Source organism: Typopeltis vanoorti, chromosome 23 (assembly GCF_054136105.1).
Source record: "Typopeltis vanoorti isolate ZY-2024b chromosome 23, IOZ_Tvanoo_1.0, whole genome shotgun sequence".
NCBI classification, from domain to species: Eukaryota; Metazoa; Arthropoda; class Arachnida; order Uropygi; family Thelyphonidae; genus Typopeltis; species Typopeltis vanoorti.
In genome coordinates this window covers 93,305,007-93,312,263 of record NC_143571.1, presented here as the reverse complement: position 1 = coordinate 93,312,263, position 7,257 = coordinate 93,305,007, and positions in this window count along the sequence as shown.

The window sequence follows — 7,257 nt, the reverse complement described above, 5'->3', positions numbered from 1 at the left end:
GGCATAATTGGACCTACTTCATTGAAGAGGGTGATGTAACGATGACCTTGAAAACAGCTAACGTTACATCCAGAAGGTGTTGGTTCCGTTCACTCATGATTTGCATGGAACGTGTCGTGCAAAAAGCGTTCCTTTTCGTCACAGGTATTCCAACAGGACGGAGCAACCTGTCACAGATCATGTGGTTCTAGAGCCCATTTATCAGAACACTTCCCTGGAATGCCCATTTCGAGGATCGCAGAATTCCATACCCTTCACGTCCTCCTGATCTCACATCGCTTGATGCCCTCGTTTGGAATATGTTAAAGGAATGGGTATTCCACCATCGAATTAAGGAATAAAATGTCCAGCAGATATGCCCACCCTTGTTCTCCAAGATGACAGAGAACCTTCGCATGGCTACGAAAATTGTCTTGAAAGACAAGGTGCTGCCCATTTCGAGCACGTACTCTGCCGTCCTTAATGATTTATTCAACCAAGATTCCACCGATAGTTGCGCATGTGCATATCACCGTGTGTCAACATATATTTCTTTGTTAATAAACTCGTTTACTCCATAACATATATCGTTGTAGCAATTCAGTACTTTTTTTGCGCCATACTCTATATCTTCATTCATTTTGCCTTCTTTCAGGTAATCTGTTAATCGTGATTGATGTAGTATTTTTATGATTTCTTCTTGTAAGAGATATCCTTTGTATACTTGTTCTATTTCTTGTTTTTCCTTGTTTACTTCCTTTCTCCAGTTTCTTAGGATTTCTATTTTAGAAATTATAAGTAATGATCTCAACAAATTTCATTTCCTCCGTAAGCACGTGTCACGCATTATATTTAAATAGATTTATTTAAAATATATAATTTATATATAATTGAAAAGCGATCAGAGACAAATGGCAAGTATGGACTGAACACAACTGATATATGCGACAGTTTTAAAGATAGCAAAATATATCCAAATCTAAAATATGTATGGTTTATTGGCAAGAAATGCACGAACATTTCACTACAAGTACTTTTCGACACTCTGCAAGTATTTCTTGGTCAAAGAGGGCAAACTCTTCTGATCCATCAACAATATGGCGAATCAGAGACCTGAAAAGGAGAAAACAGCGAGAGGAAAAACTGAATTGCGAACAATAGTGGCGGATGAGAATAACAATAACTGTGATGTTACTTTTCATAAATGAATAGCGTGTCATGATTGAGTCGCATTAAGGAACGTTTTGTTCTCAGACACTGCAAGTACTGTAAAAATAATGCATATAAATATAAAAGGTATTCAAGATTAGAGTACACAGAATTACTTAGGTCAATTTAACCTATCAGGTAGATGTTTTGATATTAACAGGAATCTGTTAATAAGAATTTGGTAAAATACAATATAATCTTTTAAGTTGGGCGGGGGGGGAATCTATCGTACTAAACTGAAACCTCTAGTTTCCACTCAGAATAAATAATTCAAATTTTAACAAGAAACAAATACTAGGGAACTCCCATGTGCAATAAATACGCTACGCTAAACGTACGACACCTTAGATATTTTTATATTTAAAGATTACAGCTATTCACAAAAAAAGAGAACGAATACGTAAATATCAAACAAGATGCTTTCCTTAGCAGACATAAGGGTCTAAAATATATACAGTAGTTCCTAAAGCAAATAAAGAAGCAATACACAAACATTATACTTATTTTTTGCTAAAAATATTCAACACACCACCTTTAACAATAAGAAATGAAACCAACCCAAACATATTTTACTAAACTCTCATGGCTATGCAGAAACAAAAAGAAAAAACACCAACAGAGAAGACTGGAAGGACATGTGCTGCCCCCTCTCACTGAGGAAGCTACATGAAGAAGAAAGAAATGAAAGAATATTTATTTTTATACATAAATGAGAAATCTCTGTTCAAAGTAATAATATGAATGATTGGTAGAAGGTAATAGTTTCTGGCATATACGCGTTCAAAGATCGGGGGTCATGTGAAAAATGTAACATTTCATTGCTATTTAACTACTTTGTTTTATTTTGTTCCAAACCTTAATTAATGTTGTTTGCAACTTTTTTCTGTGTATATCAGCATGTTCAGCTATATAGATGTGCATGTGTGTATACAGTATAATGATGATGCATTACACAACTTTGTGCATATCTTAACCTGGACGAGCTGTCGCTCTTAGGTTAAACGTACGATTGTGAAAATTTTGTATATGAAGATTACAATGAGAATTTACAATTAGAAGAAAAAAAGAAAGCTGTTTGCCAGTTCTCTGTGCAATTTGTGATCTCGTGACAGATGAAATGAAATATGATAGGACGAGTATTTACTAAACTTCATTATAAAGAAATAAGATGCACTTATAAGATGCGTACATCACTTTACATAATAACCGTTGCTAAAAAAACAATGCGTTTTCTTTTCGCAAAATGGAAATTCTGTTTGCTGGGAGAATGTGAGGCGTACGTAGAGAGTGCATTTCCTCTAACGCAGAAACTCACCGCAAAAGAAATGAAGTATTTCCCGCATATACAAGAATACAAAGCATTCTTCACATCCAAGAAAATCCCTCTGAGTCAGGTTTGATCAAAACAGGAATTCGCGGCTGCAATCAATTTTCGAGCATGTAAATGAGATTTCACAAATCCCGTTCGCATTATGAAATGCTTATTTTTAAAAATGACCTGAAAAGTGAATCTTCTGTCTCTGTTTCTCAGGTCCCAGTGAGGACGCAGATGTTGCTGCCTCCATCTTGACAGCGCATTTCTGCTATCAGGTTGCAGACCAAACGAAGGCCTGCTTTCTCGAGAAGAAACCGCCTGACTGGAAGAGCGATCCTCGTGAATGAACCTCCAAGGGATCATGGACAGCATCCCACCATTCGGGGAAGGAAGGAAGCTAAAGATTCTGTTAAACTCTTAGCGACACATTTGTGCCTTGTAAAACAGCGCAAATATGTAGGAGGAAATCGCTTCATGGCTACGATATGCTCAAGGTGACCGACGGTGCTTTAATTGAACACGTGCGAATTAAAATTAAGAGTTCTCGCTATTCTTAGAGATTTAACTTTCCACTCTTGTGTTTCCATTTTTTGTGATATTATTCCAAGACTTAAATGGTTGTAGATAGGTATTTATATTTTAAATAAGACGTGTGTGGCCTTCTAATAACACTCCAGCGTTTATGATGCTACACGAGCAGACGAAAGCTCGTTCGCTTCTACTCTTTTAGAAAAAGAACTTTTTCAGGCCTTCTTTCACCTGCTTGTTCCCAAATGTTGTAGATCACCTGCGCGGGTATTCAGGATGTTTTTATTTCTTATGGAAACTCACTTTTTTTAATCCTGTAAGTTTAAAAAATTGATGATAATACTAGTTAGGGTTTGTGAACACAAGATGGCGGCAGTTGTCTTCCGTACTCTCTCTCTCTCTCTCTCTCCGTAAGTCTTAAAATCGATTGGTATCCCTGACCTCAACTATCAGTGAGTGTAACCCAGTTTGCTATCAATTTGCGGAACGACTCAACGAGTCCATCTGCTCCCTTTATGGAATGGCGTTAGAAGATTTTCTTTATTTCTTTTCAACAACTATTTTTTTAATTTTGGTAAATTTCTATCTCGTTCACTTCCTTTTGAAATAGCGAGTTCAATTAGATGCTAAAAAGCACCTCTCTTTGGTCGGTTGCACTGCTTTCCAGATACTGAATCGAACCTGCTTTTCATTTATATTTTTTTAAACTCAGAATACGTAAGTTATTTCAAAGGTTCTGCACACTGCATAGTGGCAACTGTAATAGCTTTCGCTTCTATGCAATCTGTTAACTATGTTCTAAATAAAATTCTCCTGTGCCTTGTTTTCTGTTTCTGATGTTTTTGTTCCGGCAAATAAGACTTCATAGTTGAGGAAGAATCGAACCCAGAACAGACATTAGCGCAATGACCAGCGATCATACAATAAAACTGAAACCTTTACGTAGAAATAAGTCACGTGAGATTCACAATGTTTTATGTGAAGTTTGTGTTTATTCAGTGCATGGCGGCGCAGTATCGTGGCGAGTATCTCGCTTCTGTGAGGTTCCGATAATTATTAGAAACTTTCCACCAAGTGGCAGGCCATCCACAGCTACGGATGGCATATCGGTGGTCATCGTCAGTAGTGTTCGGGAAGAAAATGGATAGCTCGAATCGTAATGAAACTGCAATGAATCAAGCTTCTCACCCACATCTATTTAATGTACTGTATTTTCAACCCACCATGTAGCACACCAAGCTCGGAAGATAATTACAGGAAAACTGCTCATCGTTATAAGCCTGAAGGAGAACCGTTTGGGGGTAGAATTGCTGCTGACCAAACATGGAATGAGTTTTTGAACAGAAAAGTCAATCCTCAAAGTGGAAACATCCAACTTCGTCCATCCAAAAGAATGTCGACTTCAACAACTGAATTCAGGTCAAGTTAACGATGAGAATGGTTTACCACGAGAAGGAAGTTTCTGTATTTTGAAGTAAATGACCACATCTCTCATTTCCCATTCGTCCTTCTGCTTTTCTTCATAAAGAAAAGCAGAGGGACGAATATCAAATATTTAAAGTGGAGTACCTGATCCGATAGTCGGGAGAGATTATATGGAGTCCTCCAAAGTTGAAAGAATCACTTCAGGAGAAATGCTTCATTGATGAGGGGTCTTGTCGAAGTGGCCGGACTTATCAAACCACAAAAAAAAAAAAATAGAATTCCTGGCAGGAATATTACTTACCCAAACGTTATGATAATGCAGAATGGAAAATATGTGCAAGGTTTGTGAATGGACTCTGTTAAATACGTTTGATTTAACAACTGGAGTGAAACTTGCAGAATGACTCTCTTGTGCAAAAAGCAGTCATAATCGATGTTTCATTTCTCAGAAATAAAACAGGAGCATCGATGATAACTAAAGAAGGATGGAATGCTCCCAGTTGTCGCTACTACGTTTCGCATGTGCGTGATGCTTTGATCTAAAACCACAACGGTGCCAGGGAACCACTGACGGCATATCTGCCAACACACAACAAACCGACAATAAAATTATTGTAGTTTGAAAATTTTAGAGCAGGATACTTGTTCGGTGTGTCTGCATGGCAATAGAGATAATAGGACGAATGACAGCAAGTGGGTAAGTCCATTTATCAAGAAAACGAAAGAAAATATTCATCGCTAATTCGCAAAGAAATGAAAGTTCTTCTTCGAGCATTTAAGCCCGAGAGATTCATGTGGTGCGACTCGAATAAACTTTCAGGCGCTTTCAAATGGGACAACGACTCAAATAAAACGAATAAAAATGCGATCTGCTGGCGAACGAATAACTTCAAATCTGGCCGAGCTGTCAAAACCGCAATTGTGCTGCCGTGTATCAGCGTCTCGCATAACTCATCTCTCCGTCTTGGGCCATTTATATTCGTAATCCAGTTAGCTCTTTCTTCTTGTTCACTTAGCCGTGTGATGGCTATTTTTTGTTCACTCACCGATCCGGAACACCTCGCTATCCGTCCACCCGTGTTCGTAATCTTCCTCACTTACTTTTGCCTCGTCATTCTCCGCCAGCGATGTCATCATTTCTTGCCGCACAAAAATAAACTTCGGGTGTGCGTCCAGCCCTGTTATACATCATGTACTGCCCCGCTACATTTCAACGGGCAAATGAATATTGATTTCGTTCGTCGGAAGCTCGTCCAAGAGTTGCGCAGAATTATTAAAATTTATGAGCCCCCTAATTAATCTCTTAATTACAACTTTCCTGCACACTTCGCACTCTAAGTAATAAAGGACTTAGCGTCGACACAGATTTCCTATTCTTTCTGGCATGACAAAGGGGAAGGTGGAACTCTCGAGGGGAACGCCGAAGCGAGTCATCTGGTGAGTTGTACTTTATTTTCACGTTTTAAAAATGGAAACTTGCAGAGAGAGAGAGAGAGAGAGAGACTGGATTTAAGGTTTCAGCAGAATCGTATATCGTGAAAAACGAAAGAAGAGAGTGACGAATATCACAGGAGTTAAGAGATTTTAATTCTCAGAAAGGTCTCTGGCAGCGTCAAGAATGTCAGAATGACAAATGACGGATGGACATTTTAAATCTTAAGAAATCTGCAACAGTCGTTAATCCAGAGATCACCTGCACTTTGAAATAGTGCTGACGATCGAACGAGAAGTGCGCATGCTCAGATGTTAAGCATGAGACTGTGAAGAAAAAAGAAGAAAATGTTTCCCTCTTAGATATTCTGAATGCGGATGGTTTGGGTGGACGGGACGCTCTCGTGCAGTCACATCCATTGGATGAAACAGTAACCCATTCACCGCACATTCGTTTTTCGTGACTTTTTGGATATACGGTTAGGCAATGTGGATTATCAGATTATCTAAATCTCAGAGTTGTTTCAAAGTTGAGACGAGACGGAAGAGGAAACTTGCGTGAAAATAAATGATAACTTTCCGTCTTGTTATGGACGATCCCAATGGGCAATGGAAGCAATAAAATGCGAATAGCAGGGGCATTTCAAAAAGTGCCATCACGGCGCAAATAAGACAACGAATGGTCAATAAGTTCCTAATTAATTACATTAAAAATGCGTGGCTTGGCTGAACATGCCATCTCTACTAGACGCAAGGTGCTTTGGGGGAAAGCCAAGCCCCTACACAGAAACAGATTGCTTGTACAAAGAGAACCCTTTCTACATCGTCCAAATATTAACAGACCTTCGGTTATCTCCCTTTGTGAGAAATATTGAATTAATCTTCTGTAAATTCCAAATATATTACTGAGATAAAGAGCCAATATTCGGCTAAAAATAGTGTTGGATTCAATATCCACTTAATTTGAATAAAATTACCTCGCCGAAGTGGAGCCTGTTGGCTCTTATCTCAGTAATTTAGTAGTGCACCTTTTGGCGACTCGTACAGTAAAGAAATAAGCTCTGCACTACTGCAACCTCAGTATTTACATCTGGGTCTACCTACTCACTGATGACATCTCAGAAAAGGTCGAAACCGGTCTGGGTAGTGACCTTTCCCCATAATGTATAACAACATACATCTCCTAGGAGTTGTGTTTTACATTATGGGAAAATACTAAGGACAGTGATCGGACTTACTCCACCTTTACTACGAGTTGCCCTGGCATTGCACTACCAGGTGTTGGCTTACGCTTGGACTCGCCGAACTTTATTCTACATAGAAAACTACATAGAATATAGTTTTATTCGGCATGAAATTCTTAGATTTTC